Source organism: Sarcophilus harrisii, chromosome 1 (assembly GCF_902635505.1).
Source record: "Sarcophilus harrisii chromosome 1, mSarHar1.11, whole genome shotgun sequence".
In the NCBI taxonomy this organism is placed as follows: domain Eukaryota; kingdom Metazoa; phylum Chordata; class Mammalia; order Dasyuromorphia; family Dasyuridae; genus Sarcophilus; species Sarcophilus harrisii.
In genome coordinates, this window is record NC_045426.1 from 392,820,035 (window position 1) to 392,843,686 (window position 23,652).

Genomic DNA, 23,652 nt, shown 5'->3' on the forward strand with positions numbered 1-23,652 from the left:
TATTTGCTGTAACCAATGATTTCACATGTGGAACTTAGATGATGGAGTATTTTTATTTTCTTGGTGTTAATTCTTAGGCCAAAATTAGCACAAGAAGCAAAAAATCTATCCATGCTTTGTTGTAACTCAGCTTCAGAGACTGTGCTGAATACACAATCATCTTCAAACAAAAATTCATTCATCAACACTCTCTCCATTTCTGTTTTGGTTTATAGCTTTTTCAAGATGAAAAATTTGCCATCAGTGTATAACTGATTTTGATGCCATGTTTGTCCTTATTGAAGGCATTTGACAATGTGATTAAAAACATCATGCTAAAAAGTATGGGAGCAAGTACATAGCCCTGTTTCACTCCATTGCTGACAGGGAAAGCTCAAGAACATTAACCATTGTCCAGAACCAAGGCAAGCATACCATCATGAAACTGATATACTATACTGATACATTTCTCTGGGCAAATAAATTTTGACATAATTTCATAATTTCGACAACATCAAAATATACCTGGGCAGTATATTTTCTAGGGATGTCCAAATTGATAATGAGGTTGACAACATCTTGCTAGAGCTAGTTCAGTTTTGAGAGGCTTTGAAGGAAAGCATAGGAGAGGAGAGATTTTAGATGGATTACCAAACTGAAGGTCTTTCCGAGCTGTTGTACTGCCTATGAAATCTGGACATGATAGCAGCACCATGTCCTTTCTCCAACTATACCATGAAGCAATGAAACTCTATTGGATTTGCCATATTATTCACGCGCCCAATGTAATTGCCAAAAAGACTATTCTATGGAGAACTCGCACAGGTAACCACTTACAAGGTGGTCAGAAAATGTGATACAAGGACACTCTCAAGATCTCTCTAAAGAACTTTAGATTTGATTGTATAACATGAGAGACCAACACAGGACAATCCAACATGGTGTGTTCTCATCAGAGAAGGTGCTATGCTCTGTGAGAAAAGCAGAATTGAATTAGTTCAGAACACAAGATGCATAAACTTAGCAAATACATCTCTAAAATTCATAGGATATATTGTTGTCTAACCTGTGGCAGAGCATTCTGAGTTGATATTGGTCTGATCAGCCAGATCTGGACATATTAATTTGACTCTAACATATTGATGTCATTTTGATCCCCTTTGAGAATGAAGATAACAACCAGTGTAGAATGCCAGAAACTATGGCATACTACAGTGGATTCAGCACTCAGGGTAATGACTTTATAGCTTTATTGAGAAAATATTGCTTGGCTATCATCCAGTTGTCAGGCCTTACTCTATAACTACTATAATATTAATATTGGTGATACAAGGCAAACCTGGTTGAAGGTTTTTCAGCCTGCATTCAGATTTCTGCTTTTCATAGTTACTAAGCTCCACATTGCATTTGGAGGCCATCCAGATCGCTTAGCTAGAAATGGCATATGGCAAAAAATTTAAAAAATAAATTAAAAATTGTAAAGAGCTTAAATAAGCAGGTCTCCATTGAACTGGCTCCTATTTCAGAGGCTTTATCTCTGTTGTTCATACCCTTTTGAATGTGAGTAATTTCAAGGCTGATGGAGTAGCAACTGTCAGACATTCATCCTAGTTGTTTGTTTGTTTCTTTCTTCCTTGTAGCAAAAGTACAGTGTGACATCAGGAAGAAAAGATTCTTCTTCTTCTTTATCAGGTCAATACTGAACAAGGCCAGATCTCCACTGATAAATATGAGTCCAAATTGAAAAAGATGTACTTTCTTCTTTTTTATATAACTTATGAATGACCTAATCTTAAAGGAAAAAACAGCTTTGAAATATTTTTCTCATACTAGTATGGGGAGGGGATTTGTCACAAAAGATTTCTCTCACTGCCTGAAAAATAATGAAGTTTCTGTCCATTCTTGAGGGGAATGGATTTAATTTTTTCTCCTGATCTTCATTTTGCTTGGCTGATGATCTTTCTCAGTGGGTCGGCTTAGGCCTACTCCATTCCAGAATTATAGAATGTCAGATCTGGAAGGAAATCTGTAATTTCAATAGTAGTTCAATAATAGATTCTACACCATAACAAATATAACTGAAGATTCTTACAATATTAACACCAAAGATCAGCACTTGAAAGCCTTAGACCAAGGCAGGATCTACAAACTATAGCTTACAATAATTAGCATGCCAGTTTTTTACATTTTAAAAATGTAAGGAAATATATTGTCATACACATAAAATTCAGTTCCACTGAACTGAATATGAAGAGATTTCTTTTGAAAACCTCAATTTAGATTTCAATTTAGTCATACATTCAGTGAGAAGGAGGAGTTATCACTGATTCAATTGTTCAAAATATTTATAATCAAATAAGGCTGACCACACACTTAAACACATACCATATCTTCATTGACTTCATTAGTCCAGGGCTCTGTAATTTTATTGATATGGGAGCAATGCTCTATAACAGTGACATTTTGACTGGATTTCTTGCCACACCTAAAAATTTTTAAACCAGTACAGAACCTGCGCTGCTAGGTTGCTAAATACATAGAGTGCTGGACCTGGAATCAGAAGGTATTTGGGCTCAGATTCTTTAGAAATATGCCCCTGGGCAAGTCACTTAATTCTGTGAATCTCAGTTTCTTCATCTATAAAATGAACTGGAGAATAAAATGACAAATCTCTGCAGAGTTTTTTCTGAAAAAATAAAAAAAATGAGTGGCAAAGAGTTATACACAACTGAAAAATGATTGAACAATAATAATGACTTAATAGGGGATCTTAGTGAATTTCTATAAATAAATGATTTATCATCCACAAGCCTCTCTACACTTACCTGGGAGTAGTCCAAAATAATAGACATCTAAGTCCATTCTAGATCTATTTTTGAAGCATATCCAACAGTCACATCTCCCAGAGTTTTTTTTTTTTTTTTTGTGTGTGTGTGTGTGTGTGTGTGTGTGTGTGACTGGTCTAGTGTTAGGGGTTGGCTTGATATTAATTCCAATAAGGAGAAAAGGGAGATATCTAAAGAAGTTGATATGAATGCAAAGGGAATTGTCAACCAATTTAAATTAAAAAAAATTGTATAAAAAATAAAAGGATAGTAAAAGAAAATGAATAAGTAGTGTGACCTGATCTTGAAATAGTGTCAGAAGTGCTCAAGCTTAGATATTAAGAGTGAAGAAAGCTAAAGATGACAAATGTACATGTGTGTTTTTAGGTTGCAAGGTAGGGAAAGGAAAGATCAATGAAGGGATAGGAACAATGCTTGTGGTCAAGGATAAGAAGAGAAATTATAAGAAAGAAGGTAGGATTTTAAAAAACTTATTTTGCTTACATTTTCTCTGTTGAGAAGAATGTATCTGGATGAAAAAAGATATAATTAAAATAGCTAATATGGAGATCACTCAAGATTAGTAGGGAAGTAGGGAACATTGAATTTCCCTTAACAGATTTAAGTTATAGACTTGGTGACTGAGCTCAGGCTAAAGTGGCCTGAGATCATAGCAAAAACAACAGCAAATTCTGAACTTTATTTCTTCTGCAACCTGCTGGAGCACCCTTACCTTCTGCCATCATGCCATTCTCCAGTAGCCACAACATGCTGAAGTTCTGTTACCCTGCTATCCTGTTGAGGAGAAATACTTCGACTTCTGTCTGCACCATAACCACATGGCTAAGGTGCTGACACCTATGAAAAACTCTGGGATAAGGTTACATCCAGCCACTTCATCCTAGATGATGTTATCCACACTGGTATGGACAATCCAAGGCATCCATTCATCACAATTGTGAAATGTGTGACTGGAAATGGAGAGAACTATGATGTGTTCAAGGAATTGTTTGATCCTATTATTGAGGACCACCATACAAACCTTCAGATGAATATAAGACTGATGCTCTTAACCCTGACAATCTGCAGGGTGGTGATTACTTGGATTCTAACTATGTGTTGAGTTCTCATATTTCAACTGGCTGAACTATTTGGGGATTCTACCTGCCTCCAATTATAGCTGGAGTGAGTGCTGTGTCATAGAGAAGCTCTCTATGGAAACTCTGGTCAACCTGGAATGTGACCTGAATAGGAAGTACTATGCTTTGAAGAACATAACTGAGTAGGAACAGTAGCAGCTGTTTGATGACCACTTCCCTCTTCAACAAGCCTGCCTCTCCCTTTCTCTTGGCATCTGGCATGGCCTGAGACTGGCCTGATGGCAGGGGCATTTGATACAATGCCAACAAAATCTTTCTGGTGTGGATCATTGAGGAAGATCACCTGAGAGTTATCTCCACAAGAAGGAAGGTAACATGAAGGAAGTGTTCACACATTTCTACATGAGGCTCACCCAGACTGAAATCCTTTTTCATATCAAGAACTACAAGTTCATTTGGAATCCCCACTTGGGCTACATCCTGACCTGCCCCTACAATCTGGTCACAACCCTATATGCAGTTGAACACATCAAACTGCCCCACCTGGGCAAGGATGAGTAGTTTGGTGAGGTGTTGAAGAAAGTGATGCTCCAGAAAAGGAGATGGGAGTATAGACGCAGCAGTTGTTGGTGGTGTCTTTGACATCTCCTGTGCTGATCAACTGGGCTTATCAAAAGTAGAGCTGGTGCAAATGGTGGTAGATGATGTGAATTTGCTCATTGAAATGGAGAAGCATTTGGATAAGGGCCAGTTGACTGATGACCTTATGCCAGCCCAGAAATGAGCAATATGCCTCCTGAATTCTGTGCTTCCTAATTTATTGAATGAATGACCACCATCCTTCCTGCCTGTGGTGATCCAGGGGGTGTCAGATTCAGCCCACCTAATCATGCTGAAGAGAAATTTTTCTTTCATTCTTTGATGTTAGAGATTGTTTTTTTTTGATGGTTGAAATATTGTTGAATGCTGAAATACTAAACTATTATTTTGGCTTTATCCAGATCTCAGGACCAAAAAAGAGAAAGTTCTTGAATATTCTTTAATACAAAAGGAATCATAAAAAATTGACCACCAACACACTTATGGTGATAATTAAAAAATCATAGATAAGAGAAGAGGGACCATATGATTGAAGAAGGATTAAGATGTTCTCAATTTCAAAAAAGGGAGGGGGATATATTCAGTAAATTATAGACCATTTACCTTGACTTTTATTCCTGAGAAAATTCTGCAATGTATTATCAAAGACATAAAAACATGGTATCATGAAGGAAGGAAATAGATTCAACACAGAAAGATCATAATAGAGTATTCCTATTTTTCCCCCTTTGACAGAATTATTAAGTTGGTAACATAGAGCATTGAATAGACAAGGGACCTAGACACTCATTCTAACATGTTCTCCAAGAGACTGTGACATACTCTATAGCTGTAGAAATGTCAGTAAATCTTTGAACCTCACTTTCTTCTTCTGTAAAATGGGCATAATAATATTTATACTACACACCAAATAAGGTTGTTATAAATATAATATTTTGTAATACTTAAAGAACTACAAATGTGAGTAGTTAATCCTTTTTCAATTTATACTGTGATGAAATGTAAATTATCCCCTTAGCAATGCTCAAGATTATGATATGAATACTGTATCCATACTGATCTCCATATGTTACATAACTGTAGCAAATTTCAAAAAATTACTTATTAAGGATATGATTAAATAAAAGTCTATGAACTCACCCAGAAGAGTTTTTTGGACATCCAAGCTCAAATGGTCGATTGATTGATCTGCTAAGGTCATGGAGAAGCATAGCAGAACAGGAGTTGATTTCTACTATTTATCATCCTGTAGAGAGCCTAACTGTTTGGAGGTTATCATTTAGAAATTACTGCTTATATAATTTTTGTTCATTTGTTTTTAATTCTAGTATGTCTGCTATAAAACTATGGTATCCAAAACTAGGAACCTCTAAGAAAGACTAAAATGTTCCAGTTGCAACCTTTCTTCTAAGACTACCTCCAATTCACCCTGTAAATATTTTGTCTGTATACAGTTATTTGCATATTGTTTTTATCATTGAACTTTGAGCTCCCTGACAGCCTAGGTTAATTTTTGTCTGTTTTTTAATTCCAAACACTTAGCATAAGGCCTAAAACATAACAGCCAGTTCAGAAATATTTGCTGATTTGTTTACTTAACTTATATACTCTCTTCTGTCTTCATCTGGTAAAAAATGTTAATGAATTCAAGAAGACAAGAATGAGAGCAGGTGGTTTACTTTCTATTTTTAGCTTTTTATTATTGTTTGGCTTTTGCTTTCTTTCTCATTATTTTCCTTTTTGATTTGATTTTTCTTCTGCACCATGATAATTGTGGCAATATGTATAGAAGAATTGCAGATGTTTTTAATTTCATTCAGACTTCATTGTTCTCTCTTGGCATGTGGATAGCATTTTCCTTCATGAGTCTTTTGGAATTGTCTGGAATTACTGTATTAAAGAGAATAGCTAGGTCAATTATTGTTGATCATCATACAGTCTTACTATTATTATATACAGTGTTCCTTCCTTGGTTGCCTTGGTTTTGTTTGTGCAAAAAAAAAATTAAATTGAGTATTACCAAAAAGATCTATGTTTGCATTTCTCAATGTTCTCTCTTGCTTGCTTAATCATAAAGTTCTCCTTTCTCTATAGATCTGAGAGGTGAATTATTCCATGTTTACCTTATTTGTTTATGTTATCACCATTTATATCCAATCATGTATCAATTTGACCTTATCTTGGAATACAGTATGAGATGTTGGTCTATGCCTATTTTCTGCCATATTATTTTCTAGTTTTTCCCAGCAGATTTTGTTAAATACTGAGTTCTTCTCCAAGAAGTTGGAGTTTTTGGATTTATCAAACAGTAGGTTATTATAGTCTTTCACTACAGCATCTTCTTACATAAGCTAGTCCACTGATCTACCTCTCTATTTCCTACCACCACATACTTTTTTGATGGTTGTTGCTTTAATATTGTTTTAGATTTGTTATAGCTAGGCTGTCTTCCTTTGGATTTCCCCCTTTCCCCCATTAATTTTCCTAATATTCCTGAATTTTGTTCCTCCATATTAATTTTATTTTTGTTTTTCTAGCTCTATAAAATAATTTTGGTAGTTTATTGTGGCATTAAATAAATTAATTAATTTGAATAGAATTATCATTTTTTATTATATTAGCTTGAACTACTTGAACATGAGAAATTGGCTTTTTTCCAATTGTTTATCTCACACTTTCTGTGAAAAGTGTTTTGTAATTGTGTTTATTGATTTCCTTGGTTTATCTTGGCAGGTAGCTTCCCAAATAATTTATAATGTTTATGTTTATTTTAAATGGAATTTACTTTTATACCTCTTCTGTTGAGTTTTGTTGGTAATATTTAAGAAGCTAATGGTTGATATAAGCTTTTTAATATCCTATAACTTTGTTAAATTGTTAATTAATTCAATATTTTTTAAAGTTACTTCTCTAGAATTTTCTATCATCATATCATCTGCAAAGAATGATAGCTCTCTTATGATTTCCTATTTTAATTCCTGCAATGTATTTTTCTTCTCTTATTGCTAAAGCTAATATTTCCAGTATAATACAAAATAATAGCAGTGATAGTGAGCGTTCTTGTTTTATCCATAATAATACTTGTAATGCTTCAAACATATCTCTATGATATAGAATGCTTGCTGATGGTTTTAGATAGATATTACTTACTATTTCAAAGAAAGCTGCACTTATTCCTTTACTCTGTATGAATTTTAATAGGAATTGCTATTGCATTTCCTTAAAAGGTTTTTCTTTATCTTTTGAGATAATCATATAATTTCTCTTGGTTTTGGTCTTGATATGGTCAATTATTCTGATAATTTTCCTAATATTAAAACATCCCTGCATTCCTAATATAAAATCAACCTGATGATCTTGTACTATCCTCATGATAAATTGCTATTATCATTTTGCCAATATTTTATTTAAACATGCTGCATTTACATTAGGGAAATTGGTTTATAATTTTCTTTCTTTGTTTTGACTCTTCTTGGTTTAGGTATCAGTACCATGTTTAGTTGCTAAAAGAAATGTGGTAGGACTTGTTCTTTGCCTATTTTTCCAAAAAGAAAATTTATATTACAATTTATTTTTCTTTAATGTCTGGTAGAATTCACTTATAAATCCATCTGGCTCTAGAGTTTTTTTTTTTTCCTTAGGAGTTAACTGATGGATTGTTCAATTTATTTATTTTCTTAAATGGGGTTAATTAAGTTTTTTTTACTCTTCTGTTAATTGGGAGATTCTCAAATTTTGTGACATGCAGTTTGATAAAATAATTCCTAATTATTGAAATTAATGAATTCATAAATTCACTCTTTTAATTTTTATGTTGGTCACTTGATTTCATTTTTTAAATCAAATTAATCAAAGATTTATCATTAGGTTGTCCCCCTCCATAAAACTAGCACTTAGTTTCATTTTTAGTTCAGTATTTTTCTTTCAGTTTTATTAATCTCTTCTTTGAGCTTCAAAATTTCTAATTTGTTATTTAATTGGGAATTTTTAGTTTGTTTTTCTAGCTTTTTAAGTTGCGTACCTGTAAGGGTCAAAAAACCTCTAGAAGCAAGGAATGCAGTTCAAGGTATATGGGAGGACCTGAGGGATGAGAAGTACCAAGGTGCAGAAGAGTCCTATGTGGAAGTGGGGCATAGCCCCAGGAGGTGGGGTCTGACCCCAGGTACAATGTCTCCCTCCTTAATACTCTCAAAGCCTACCATGCCTCCCTCCCTCTTATTGGGCCAATGCCATTATGCTCAATTCCTAGAGGACCTTCTCATTCCCCCAGATTCTCAGGGAGGGTATAAATATGTGCTATCTAAAAATAAAGTTCTCTTTCACTTCACCCCTACCTCCTTATAGTCTGTCTCTGGGATCCAGGTTGGTGCCCAGAGACAGGTAAGTATGGCCTAGCCATGCCATCAATGGATGGGCATTAAGAGTAGCTCAAAGGGGAGCTACCAGGTTAGAGTAGTCCATAGTGGGCATAACAAGTGGCACCCAAACAGGGACAATTTTGGCTAGGATCTCAACTTGTAGCAGGCCTCTAGATGGGAAGAGAGACAGAACTCTGCTCAAGTGAGTGAGTTGAAAGTGAGGAAATGGGACAAATTGTTGTGAGTGTCCTAGACCAGGAGGTATCAAGGAAAGAAGCTTATACAATAGTAAAGCAAGCAGAATTGGAAATGGATTTTTAAAAGTGGGAGGTAGTAGGTAGTCAGATAGTCATATCCTATGATAAGGAAACTCTGGGGACCATCCCGGGAATGGCATGAAGTGATTGGGGGCAATTTAAGAGGTGGAAGCCACAATCCATTAAAAGTAGAAAATGAAGTTCAAACAGAGAGTCATAAAACAAATGAGGATCATAAAACAAATGAGTGTTGTAAACTGGCACTCACAAGGACCAGCCATGCCCATAAAATGGAGCTGGCAGAAGTTAGCTGTGGGAAAGAATCAGGAAATAAACAGGAAGACAAAGGAGGTGGATATGACAAAAAAGGAAGAAGTAGTGAGGAAAAAGTAGGAAGTGGATATGATGGAGAGGAGGAGGTAGGGATAAGATGAGTAATGAGAAAGTAAACAGAGGAACGTATGACCTTGAGGAAAAGGACAGTGATAAGAAGAGGGAAGAGAAAGTGAACAGAGGGAAGGTCGCCTCCGTCTCCAAGGCATGGCCTTCTCCCTCATCCCCTGCCCCTGAGGAAATATGTCTCCTGTCTACTCCCTCTGCACCTCTTTGTGAAGGCTTTGGAGATTCCCAGATAAGTTTAGGACAAATAATACAGAAAGCTGCGAAGTATGAAAGAAATGAGGATCAAATGCAATATGATGCAGCAATATATGCAGCTGTGTCCCAATGTGCCCAATGAGAATTTAGCAAAATTCAAGCTTCTGGAAAGCAGAAGCCCTCAATATCTATTAGACATTAAATAATTAAACAGGGTCCCAATGAACCTTTTCCTGATTTTGTGGCCAGCCTACAGGAGGCTGGTGAGAGGTCAGTGGGCAGATGAGAAGCCTGTACCCTCCTTATGAGAAATTGGCAGAGGAGAATGCTAATACTAACTGCCAGAAGGCCATGCTTACTATAGATGGGAAGGCTGGCTAGGAAGAGGTGATAAAGAGATGAGAGAATGTCGGCTCCAGTGCCTTTCAAATGGATGCCATCACAGCTACTATATGTAAAGAGATTGCAGTAGAAGACCTGCCTTTGCAGACAAATACGGGATATTCCAACCCCTGGTGGTCACACCAGGTCCAAGACCTGGTGGTCTCAGGTACAATCAATGGGACCAAAACATATTGAAGGCTTGTGGGGCCTCAGTTTATATACCACCTCCACAGGATTTTTAATTAAGGTCATTGAGTGTTTGGGCACCACCTTTCATATCATGCACACATCATTAACATGGACATCTAACACCCTGGTTTGGGTGCACCAATGGCCTTTCTCAGTATATAAATCCCAAACCTTATGTGAAATTATGCAACAATTGAAGGCTGGACATATAGAACCAACGTACAGCCCATGGAATAGCCTTGTATTTATTATGAAGAAAAAATCTTGGAAATTCAGAATGCTAGTGAACCTTAGGCCATTTATGCTACTATTTAACCTATGGGAGCCCTACAGCCTGACATGTCATCTCCTAACCTAGTACCTACCGGCTAGCCTGTTACAGTAATAGACATACAAGATAGTTTCTTCTCCATCCCTCTGGCCCCAGAAGATAAGAAAAGATTTGCTTTTACCATTCCCTCTATAAACAATTCAGAACCTGATCTGCACTACCAATGGAAAGTTCTCCCCCAAGGGATGTGTTGTAGCCCCACTTTGTGTCAGGTGTACATAGCGCAAGTTCTAGAACCAATTAGGAAGGTATGGCTTCATGCCATGATATTGCATTATATGGATGATATACTGTTATCAATGAGCAATAGGAAAGATCTCTCTGCCCTGCTTAAAGAGACCATGAGTGTTCTTGTTCAACATAGACTAGTGGTAGCCCTATAAAATAATCCAACATAAGTATCCCATCATTTACCTGGGACTCTGCATGGGGATTCCTACAGTTACTAATCAGATACCTACCTTACAATTAGACAATGTGAATACTTTGAACTGATTTCAGAAACTAGTTGGACAAATTCAATGGTTAAGAGTTCATGATCCTAGTCCTATTTCTTTGATGCAACTTTTATATGATATCTTAAAAGGATGTAAGAGGTACCCAGAGCCCATTAACCTCATATCAGATAGCTTATATGCTGTCTGAGTGCTCAGAGGCATTGAGGATACTGTCTTACAACTTCAGAATTCTTCAATTGCTATCTTCTTGCTAAATTGCAGCTGATTTTACAGACTAGGAACATACCCTTTATGTCCTGCATGTATAATCTCACCAATGCTGTGCAGGAGGCATATTTGCTGTCAATGAAGTGGTGGACTGTGCTCTACAATGTTCCCTTCTCACGGTCACCATACCCCCCTGAACATGCCCATGCATTTCTCTGCTTAGCCAGTAATTCTCTACTTTATGGCCTCACCTGGTGTAATGCGCTGAGACTTGAGTTGATGCCCTGAGGTCCCAAGCACATGAGGCTAAATAGTAATTGGACTATACCCTATTAATATACATGATTGGATAAAGAATGGCCCCCGCCCACTCTCTGTGCAAGTCCTGATGTGTTGTATAGGAAATGACGATTTTGGTGGGTGGAGGCAGAGAGACAGGAAGAGAGGCTGGGAGATATTGAGCCTGGGTTCGATACTCCTAGCTGCTGGTCGTGTGGCTGCTGGTCTAGCTAGCTTCTTGACTCAGCTATACACATTGCTATTGCCCATTCTCTTCCATCTCCGATCTTTCTTCACTGAGAATAAAGACTGATGATTTCCCCCTAACCTGAATTCCTGACTCTGGCTGATTTTAAAATATGTGGTCTTCACAACGTGGGAACAAGCCCAATAGATAGGGAAACAGTATGTTCAGTTTCTCCCTCCTCCATTTAGTAAAGGAGTTAATCTCCAGGATTTATTCCCCAGTAATTTGTAGAAAATGGATGTGACACATGTGGTCCATGTAGCCATCCATGTTTGTATTGACACCTTTTCTAGATTCCTTTGGGCCACAGTGGCCTCCTGTGAGAATATTCATTTGGTCATTAAACATTTGTATAGTTGCTTCTCCTCTCATGGAGTTCCTAATACTTTAAAGATCAACAATGGGCCAGCTTATACCTCTAAGTAGATGGCCACCTTCCTCTCCACGCTCACCATTAAACATGCTACAGTGATTCCCTATAATCCACAGGGCCAGGCCCTAGTGGAATGGGCCCATTGTCCTTTGAAGGCCACCCTTCTTAAACGGAAAGGGGTAGGAAGTGACAGAACCCCCAATGGCCCACACAGGTGGATGTGGATAACACCTTATATACTTAAATTTTTTTGTGCCTGGATAGGGATACCAGACTCTCTCTGGGAATGATACATTTGGCACAATCTTATAGACAGGACAGAAAACTAAGCTCCATGAAAACTGTGCCTCAAGTGCTGGAAAACATTCAAAAGGTCCTTTGGAAGGATATGGAAGGACATTGGCAAGGTCCATTCTTAGTACTTTGGAGAGGGTCCGGAGATTTATATCTTGTAGATCCTTATGGGGAAGGCCACTGGCTTCCAGAAAGAAGGGCAAGGAAAGTTGCTCCTATTAAAACAGGGGCTGAAAAAGAAGATAAGAGATGACCCAAGAGACATTTGAAACAGCGCCATAGCAGACAGATGACTCCCCTTGCCAGACTGGCTTAGTGATTGGATCCAACATACCTTCCCTTTCCTACCCCTTCTATTGTATCCCATGGGCTCTATGTAGCCATTTTATATTGCTGCTTATTTTGCTTTTGCCCACTTTGCTAGGATGCTTTATACATATTCTTAAAAAAAATTCATTAGAGGTGCTTATGGAAGATCTTCTCATTCATCAATATGAGAACACTTGGTCTTATTAATAAAAGAGGGGGAGATGTAAGGGTTAAAAATCCTCTAGAAGCAAGGAATGCAGTTCAAGGCATGTAGGAGGACCTGAGAGATGAGAGGTACCTAGGCACAGGTGAGTCCTACGTGGAGGTGGGGCATAGCCCCAGGAGGCAGTGTCTGACCCCAGGTACCACATCTCCCTCCTTAGTGCTCTCAAAGCCTAGCACGCCTCCCTCCCTTTTCTTGGGCCAATCCCATTATGCCAGGTTCCTAGAGTACTTTCCCCTTCCCCCAGATCCTCAGGGGGATATAAATATGTGCTATCTAAGAATAAAGTTCTCTTTTGCTTCACTTCTACCTCCTAGTTGTCTGTCTCTGTGTGATCCGGGTTGGTGCCTGAAGAAGGGTAAGTGTGGCCTAGCCATGCTGTCAACAGACGGGCATTAAGAGTAGTTCAAAGGAGAACTATCAGGTTAAAGTAGTCCATAGGGGATGTAACACTTATCCAATTCATTGATTTTTCCTTCTCTATTTTATTCATATAATCTGCCAAGTGCTATTTGGCACTTTTTGATTGTAGCGTGTTAAGGACCATGCCTAAATGTGAAGGGGTACACTTTTGCATTCCTATCTCCAAAAGCTCCCACAGCTGTGGATAATAACACCCCTGAAGGAATTATAAATAAGCCTTTACTGACTCATATGTTGCTTGTGTATTGTAATGAAATAGATTGGAGGCAAAGGGGAAGAGGAGAAAGGTCAGAGAATGCAATTGTCTCTCAGTCTCCTTGTATTGTTATCATCCTCTCACATGGAGGGATTTATTCTGCTGATCAGAATTAGATCCCCAGCACCCACTAGCAGGTTGCTCATGTAACAGTAGTGGTATATACATTTTATAAAAATCATTCATAGGCCATACCAAATTATCACTTTATAGAACTCAAGCAGTGTACCTAACTTTTGACTCATTTTCACTTGCTGTTACCTGGCAGGGCCAGACTAAATGATTTTATAGACCTATACAGCGTGCAGGCTGGTCATTCTCCTCCCAAACATTCAGAAATAACAACCCCAAGAACAGCTTTTGCTACATTCCATGACTTTTTATTTATTGTTTCATTATTGTAATTGTCTTTGATGAAATTATTGTTTCAATGACTTGTTGTTTGACCTACTCATTCTTTAGGATTTGATTATCTAGTTTCCAATAATATTTTAATCTATCTTTTAATGGCCCTTTATTCACTTTAATTTTTATTGATTCATCTGAAAAGATCACATTTAATATTTTTTTCCTGCATATGGCATGAATGTGGCATGAATATGTATTAAAAATGACAGGATAAAAAATTAAAAAAGAACCAAACCAAGGACCTTTTATTGCTTTGGTTGACAAGGTCATTCTTAACTAAAAAACCAAGAGAGGCAATCCACAAAAGATGAAATGGCTAATTTTAATTATAAGACATTGAAAAAAAATTGTATGAACAAAATCAACACAACCTGAATGCAAAAAGGGAAGCTGGTAATTAGGCTTGCAAATTTGTCTTAAATATCTGTGATAGCTACAAGAGATACAGTGAACTAGACATGTAAGAATCAGAGCAGTTACTCAGTGAAGAAATCCTAAAAGGTTAAGAATAAACCAGTTTCACAAGAAGAATCACAAGCTATTAATTGCCATATCATGACATGGAACACTTCTCCAAATCATTAATAATAAGATAAATGCGAACCAAGTAACTGAGATTTTACCTTATATCTGGCCAATTGAGAAAAAGGGACAAATAAAATTAGTCACTAATGATTTAAGAAGAACTGCAGAAAACTTAAATAACATAATAAAATATATGTTACCTATCTGGAGATCCAACTAATAGGTACATACTAAAAGAAGCCAAAAGAAAAAGAAAGTTCCATGTATAAAATACTTTCATTGTAATAGTTAACATTTTTGCTGCAAGAAAGTAACAAAATATAACTGTTGCTCATCCTTTATTTTCAAAGAGGACCAATGACATCATGGAGTGGTATCTTGATTTGTGGTTAACTGGATTTAAGAGAGGCAGAATTGCACCAAGTTGTCAGAGCTATCCTCTCTTCCAAAGTCATCAAAATCCATAGAAAGACAAAAGTTTGAACAACTGCTGATGGCCTAGGAGGGAATGGATAATTTTGGCATCTGAAATGTCTGAATAAACTTGAAGCTTTTCACAGAACTTGCTTCAGCCACTTTCATGGTCATTGTAACAAATTGTTTTCATCCACTCATTCTGTCAGGGAAAGTCATCACATGATTTTAGTATGTAAACCTTCCCAAACTCATTAATGAGGTTGAGGCCTATCAGTTATCCTCAATCTGGCAGAACCTGCCTACAAAGATGTTTCAATGGGATCTGAGTTCTGCAGCTTTTTGGAGCCACAGATGAGAGTTGAGTGCCAAACAGACACCAAAGGTACATGAGCAGGTCTGAAAAGGGATGGGCAAGTCCTTACATCAGAGGTGGTAGTTTTCCTTAACACCTCATCACCAGAAAAGATGAGTTCAGGTAATTCAGAGATATATGAAAGCTAAAGAACAATGTCAACAGGAAAACCACCTTCACAATGACAACATAAAGGGAAAGAATAATAGCAGTAAAACTCAGAATGTTGTAAAATAAAAATGGCATGGGCTTTCCCAAATGAAGAGATGAGAAAATATACTTTTTTCTGTGACAGGAACTTTCTTATCCTTCTAAGTAAGAGTGTGATAGTGGGGTTTTAGAATAGACACAAAGAGAAGTGAGTTGGCCTTAAATTAAGCAATAAGTTTTTTTAAAAAAAAATTTTTATGGTGTCTAAGATTTGGAAATTGAGAGGATGCCTATAAATTGGAAATTGCTAAACAAGCTGAGATATCCCAATCCCTCTATTTTTGTCTGCCTGTATTTTTGATTTCCTTCACACGTTAATTGTACACTATTTCAAAGTCCAATTCTTTTTGTGCAGCAAAATAACTGTATGGACATGTACATATATCTATATCTATATAGATATATGTATATAGTATTGAATATATACTTTAACATATTTAACATGTATTGGTCTACCTGCCATCTGGGGGAGAGAGTAGGGGGAAGGAGGTGGAAAATTGGAAGAAATGGTTTTGTGATTGTAAATGCTAAAAAATTACCCATGCATACATCTTGTAAATAAAAAGCTACTATAAAAAAGGAAAGAATAAATATCATTCAGCTACTTGAGCTTTATGTTTGCAATTTGAAATAATAAAAGAAGAAAATTGGAGAATAGTAAAATGCTGTACAGCCTTTAATGGATGTGACCCATTATAAATCTTTTGGTCATCTGTCTTTTATCTATGTTGTAGTAGACACCTTTTCAGGATTTACTTTTGCAATACCAGCAACAAAAGAGACTGCCCAAGTGGTCACTGAATTCCTTATAAAAGCTTTTGCTATCATGGGTGTGCCACAAGCAATAAAAACAGATAATGGATGTGCATATACTTCTAAACATTTTGCACACTTTTATGCACAGTATCAGATTTTACATACCCCTGGCATACCTTTTAATCCTCAAGGACAGGTGATAGTAGAGAGGAGAAACAGAGATATTGAGATGCTCCTGCAAAAACAAAAGAAAGTGGAAGCCACAGATAACCCTAGAGAACTTTTAAATTTAGCTCTCTATACTATTAATTTTTTTATTTTTTGATAAAGATGCACTGGCTCTAGCATACAGGTTTTATAACCCACCAGAATGGCAGTGTTTAGTGTGAGCGGCTCCACTATCTTTAAATAATTGCCAGGTGATGTGGAGAGATCCAGAAAGTAGTGAATGGAAGGAACCAGACACGTTAACTGCTGGGAAAGAGGGTTTGCTTGTATCTTTACAAATAGAGAAAGAATCAGTTGGGTGCCAATGAGCCATATTCGCCTTATCCATTAGAGAGAGACAAAAAAAGAGAAGACCCTTGAAACAAAGGAAAAGACCCAAGAAACATCAGGTGGTTCTATCTCTGACCAAATGTGGCAGTGAAAAAGCATGACTGTTAACCCAATGTGTATGGCAATTGACTTGTGAACATTAAAAATTGTTAATGAGACTTCTGCAGAACTTTAAACTCTGCAGGAATCATTGGATTCCCTGACACATGAAGTGATGGACAATAGATTAGTTTTGGACTATCTCTTGACTGCTGAAGGAGGTGTAGGTGTGTTTATTATTTATACCCTCCTTCTAGGACTTATGGACATGTATAATTCCTCATGTTGATTCATATTGTTTGTTATATCACTACTAGCCTGTGGTATATTACTATGTGCTTGTAATACCTTCCATGCTGATGGATTTATGTATACCTGTTTCAAGTAAGACCCTTCAGCCCAGAGGAAAGCTGCTAACAATATCTGGTTTGACTCCCCATTTCCCTTTGATGCCCACCTCCCTTCCTGAGAAATCAGGAAGGGTGTGACCACCTGTGTTCTAAAACAAAAGAAATCAGAATATGGAGAGGACCTAAACTCTGGGAAGTATACTTGGAACAAGGATACTTATAGCAATGTGCTTACTCGGTGATTGAGGAAATAATGGTTCTCTAGTTCACATATACTTAGTATTTAGTGTGATATGGTAGTGTAATGGTTCCACAGTTGCACATGCTCAATGTGCTGTAGTGATGTAATAGTACTGAGTTATATAAGGACTGAGAGGACTAGAGATGAGAGTGTGTGCTTGATCTCAATCTCAGACTCCAGATTCCAGACTCCATCCTTGACCATCTTCGTGGTGGTTGTCCTGCCTTCATCACTTCTTCACTGAAGACCAAGGCTCATCTAGAAATCCTCCAGAAAACTAGACCAGACTCTACAGAAAGGAAAATTCCATCATGTCCATGTTTTCTCAGCAGCCTGTACACCCATTAGATTTCAATTGTTCTTTTAACACTTAAAGATTTAGTGTGATTTGTTCCTGTACACAGAATAAGACTAATTACTGCAACACTTCTTAATATCTCCATGGAATACTAGTGAGGAAAAAAAATTGTTGGAAGCAGAATGCTAAATTCAGTATATTTTGCCAGATTAATCAACAGAGAGATTTTTTTTTCCTTTCATTTTTAGCAAACGAATGTTTTTTCTCCAATTCAATAAACATCTAAAGTACATAAATAACAAATAGTTGTAGGCAGAACACTTGGGGCATAAAAATGATTATAATTTAGTAGCTGAAGTCTGTGTTTTACTTTTTAATATCACATTAAATTTAGTTTTGGCAGTTTCACCTGAGAAGAAGGCTTGAAGAAGATAATGTACCCAAACATACATACATACATACATATATATGTATGTATATGTGTGTGTTTGTATTTATATATGGAGAGAGAGAATACATACAGATGCACACACATATATATTTGCATATATATGCACATGTATATATATATAATTCATACATATGTATGTTTATTTGATCTTCATAATTCTGTTAACTCAGGATCATTTTGATTCTAATTTTACAGGCGAACAAACTGAGGCTGAGTGAGATAAAATGACTTGTTCAGGTCACAGAATTAGAATCCTGTCTGAGGCAGGAATCAAATGTGGTGTCCATGACTACACGTCCAAGGTATTGTACCATATAGTTGCCTAAGGAAGAGAAAGAGGAAAGGATTGGTCCATATAATAGTTAATGGCAGAGTCTGAAAGAAGACATTCACTTTCACTTTCCAAAGTTAAAGAGAGAGAAAAAGAAAATTTGAAATGACTTCCAGAGTCAAGGTAGTCTCTATTGAGTCTGGGATAAAAACAGCAGGAGGAAGGAGTATAGGACAAATGACTGTACCATCTCGGTTGTTCTTGTTTAAGAAAGGGGCAACTCACAGCCTTGGAAAAGGAGCAATATGGGGATGAGTAATTAAAACCAAGTTCCCAGGAGTACCTGGAAGTGAATTGTGGAGGATGGCTGATATTGCAGGAAGTAAACTGTAATGGGCTGAGGTTTGAGTTGATGCACTGAGGTCCCAAGTATGTGAGGATAAATAGTAATTGGGCTATACTCTATTAATATACATGATTGGATAAAGAATGGTCCCTGCCCACTCTCCATGCAAGTCCTGATGTGTTGTATAGGAAATGACGATTTTGGTGGGGGCAGAGAAGAGAGGAAGAGAAGCTGGGAGATTGGGCCTGGGTTCGAGACTCGAAGGCTCTAGTTGCTAGCTTCTTGACTCAGCTGCACCATTGCTATCACCGATTCTCTTCCACCTCCGATCCTTCTTCACTGAGAATAAAGACTGACGATTTTCCCTAACCAATTCCTGACTCCTGCTGATTTAAAAATACACGATCTTCACAATTGGCACCAACGGGGAACCAAGGACTGAAGAAGTCTCCGTGACCAGGAACTGGGTGAGTATTGTTAATGACAAATAAGGAACTTATTTTCTTAAAACTAAACCAGTAATCTTTTTGGCAAATGGGACAAATGCTAGCTAAAGACTCCTCATCCCCGCCCCCAACCCCACCCAAGAGTGGTGCTATAGAAAGCATGCTTAAGCTGATAGAAAGACAAGGGCTACTTATAACTTGGGAATAGGTAGCTAGACTTGTGGGTACATTAAACTGCATCTCCCCTTGGTTTGTGGGGCGCCAAATGTGAAGATTGTGCATTTTTAAATCAGCAGGAGTCAGGAATTCAGATTAGGGAAAATCGTCAGTCTTTATTCTCAGTGAAGAAGGATCGGAGGTGGAAGAGAATGCGATCAATATGTGCAACTGGAAGAACTGACACAGCAGCCACAACCACAGCCGGAGTATCGAACCCAGGCCCAATCTCTCCCAGCTTCTCTTCCTCTCTCTGCCTCCACCCACCAAAACGTCATTTCCATACAACACCCAAGAACTTGCATAGTGGGCAGGGACCATTCTTTATCCAATCATGATATTAATAAGTATAGCCCATATATTTATGCTCACGTACTTGGGACCCAGTGCATCAACTCAAACCTCAACCATATCCCTTCTTTTATTTTAGAACACAGGTGGTCATGCCATCCTGACTCTCAGGAGTCAACCCCAAGGGAAGTCACACCTCTAACTTCTCAAGGAAGGAGGTGAAAGCACCAAAAAGGTAAGCCTCCCTGATTTCTCAGGAAAGGCGGTGAAAGCACTAAAAAGGAGATGATCACGCTACCTGACATCTCAGGAAGGAGATGAAAAGCACCAAAGGGAAATGGGGTTCTGGTTTCTCAAGGGTCTTTATCACAACCATCAGCATGGGAGGTATTAACAAGCACATAGCAATAACGCAGAGGTTATTAGGGATGACCTCCCTCAGTCAGTGCAGGCTCGATGTGGTGTAACAAACATGATTGTACATCAAGTGCGAATAGCAAACAATATAAATCAACATGGTGTTAAAAGATCACCAGAAGTCCTAGAAGGAGGGTATGTAAACAACAGTCACACAACACCTTCTTCAGCACCAAGAGATAGTCCAAAACCAATCTATTGTCCATTGTTTCATGTCAGAATCCAAGTCCCCTAGTTTTTGAAGTCCTGCAAAAGTCTTTTTATGTGTTAGGGAATCCAATGATTCCAGCAGATTTTGAAGTGTTGTAACAGTCTTACCATTTCCCAGAGAATCCAATGATTCCTGAGGATTTTCAAGTCCTATGTCTCAGAGAATCCAATGATTCCTGAGGGTTTTGAAGTCCAACAATCTTTGATGTCCATGAGTCAAACGCCATAAATGCCACGCTCTTTCAATGGTGAGCACAATCAGCAACAGAACCACCCGATATTTCTTGGGTCTTCTCCTTTGTTTCAAGGGTCTGCTCCGTCTCTCTGCCATGGACAAGGCGAATATGGTTCGTTGGCATCCATCTGATTCCTTCTCCACCTGTAGAGATACAAGCAAACCCTCTCCCCAAAGCAGTTAGCCTATCTGGTCCTTTCCATTCACCACTTTCTGGGTCTCTCCACATTACCTGGCGATTATCTAAAGATAGTGGAGCTGCTCGCACTGGACACTGACCTTCCAGTGGGTTATAAAACCTGCCTGCCGGAGCCAGTGCATCCAAACATAATATTTGTGCTGTGTACTCTCATGATCTAACTATAAAGAGAGTAGTCAGAACTCCTTTTCAGTCCACTCAGCAGAATGAATTGTACGCAATCATTCTAGCCCTTACTTATTATCCAGAAGACATAAATATAATATCTGATTCGGCCGATTCAGTAGGTGTGGTACAAAGAATTGCCACAGCCCAAATAAAATTTGCAGCCTCTAATATATATCAGCTCTTTAAGAAACTTCAAGAGCAAGTGAGAAAGCATCCAGGTAAGATATATATATATATTACATGTCCATTCTCATAGTGTACTTCCACGTCCCATATTTGATGGCAATTCAAAGGCAGATAGCCTTCTAACTATGTTGGTCAATACCCCTTTGTTCCAAGAAGCTCAGGCATCTCATTCTAAATATCATCAGGCTGCTCAAGCTTTACGTTTACAATTTAGAATAACAAGAGAGGAAGCTAGGAGCATAGTAAAAGCCTGTACAGCTTGCCTTCCTTTCCACGCTCCTACACTGCCTCCAGGGAAGAACCCTCGTGGTTTGAGACCCAATGAAATCTGGCAAATGGATGTGACCCATTATAAATCTTTTGGTTGTCTGTCTTTCATCCATGTTGTGGTAGACACCTTTTCAGGATTCACTTTTGCAATGCCAGCAGCAAAAGAGACAGCCCGAGTGGTCACTGAATTCCTCATACAAGCATTTGCTATTATGGGTGTGCCACAAGCAATAAAAACAGACAATGGTCCTGCTTATACTTCAAAACATTTTGCACACTTTTGTGCACAGTATAAGATTTTACACACCACGGGCATACCTTTTAATCCTCAAGACAGGCAATAGTGGAGGAGAAACAGAGATATTAAGATGCTCCTCCAAAACAAAAGAAAGGGGGAGCCACAGGTAACCCTAGAGAACTTCTAAATCTAGCTCTTTATACTATTAACTTCTTGGTTTTTGACAAAGATGCACTGGCTCCGCCAGACAGGTTTTATAACCCACTGGAAGGTCAGTGTCCAGTGCAAGCAGCTCCACTATCTTTAGATAATCGCCAGGTGATGTGGAGAGACCCAGAAAGTGGTGAATGGAAAGGACCAGATAGGCTAACTGCTTTGGGGAGAGGGTTTGCTTGTATCTCTACAGGTGGAGAAGGAATCAGATGGGTGCCAAAGAGCCATATTCGCCTTGTCCATCACAGAGAGACGGAGCAGACCCTTGAAACAAAGGAGAAGACCCAAGAAATATCGGGTGGTTCTGTTGCTGATTGTGCTCACCATTGAAAGAGCGTGGCATTTATGGCGTTTGACTCATGGACATCAAAGATTGTAGGACTTCAAAATCCTCAGGAATCATTGGATTCTCTGAGACATAAGACTTGAAAACTCTCAGGAATCATTGGATTCTCTGAGAAATGATAAGACTGTTACAACACTTCAAAATCTGCTGGAATCATTGGATTCCCTAACACATAAAAAGACTTTTGCAGGACTTCAAAACCCCAGGGGATCATTGGATTCCCTGACATGTGAAACAATGGACAATAGATTGGTTTTGGACTATCTCTTGGCTGCTGAAGAAGGTGTATGTGTGACTGTTGTTTACATACCCTCCTTCTAGGACTTCTGGTGATCTTTTCCAACACCATGTTGATTTATATTGTTTGCTATTCCGCTACTTGCATGTACAATTCATGTTTGTTACACCACATCGAGCCTGCACTGACTGAGGGGAGGGTCATCCCTAATAGCCTCTGTGTTATTGCTATGTGCTTGTGTAATACCTCCCATGCTGATGGGTTTGTGCATAATAAGACCCTTCAGCCCAGAAACCCGCTAGCAACCCCCATTTCCCTTTGGTGCTTTTCATCTCCCTTCCTGAGATGTCAGGTAGGGTGTGATCATCTCCTTTTTAGTGCTTTCACCGCCTTTCCTGAGAAGTCAGGGAGGCTGTGATCACCTCCTTTTTGGTGCTTTCACCTCCTTCCCTGAGAAGTTAGGGAGGCTGTGATCATCTCCCCTTGGGGGCTCTGACCTCCCTGAGGAGTCAGGGATGGCATGACCACCTGTGTTCTAAAATAAAAGAAAGCGGGAGATGTAATGGGCTGAGGTTTGAGTTGATGCACTGAGTTCCCAAGTACGTGAGGATAAATAGTAATTGGGCTATACTCTATTAATATACATGATTGGATAAAGAATGGTCCCTGCCCACTCTCCATGCAAGTCTTGGCGTGTTGTATAGGAAATGACGATTTTGGTGGGTGGAGGCAGAGAGAGAGAGAGGAAGAGAAGCTGGGAGAGACTGGGCCTGGGTTCGAGACTCCGAGCTGCTGGTCCTGTGGCTGCTGGTTGAGCTAGCTTCTTGACTCAGCTGCACACATTGCTATCGCAGAGTCTCTTCCACCTCCGATCCTTCTTCACTCAGAATAAAGACTGACGATTTTCCCCTAACCTGAATTCCTGACTCCTGCTGATTTAAAAATACACAATCTTCACAGTAAACAAACTCTAAAATGGGGCTCTGGAATAAATCCTTATTTGTTCTCCCTGCTATTTATGGCTCTGGTAGGAGTCCTAATCAATGATCCTATATAGTCTCAAAAGAA

At 38.3% G+C, this 23,652-nt stretch overlaps 1 pseudogene; it reads left to right on the forward strand.

Moving 5' to 3' along the window:
* Positions 1–3,548: 3,548 nt before the first annotated feature.
* Positions 3,549–4,688, forward strand: LOC100928876 (annotated as a pseudogene).
* The last annotated feature ends 18,964 nt before the right edge of the window (positions 4,689–23,652 follow it).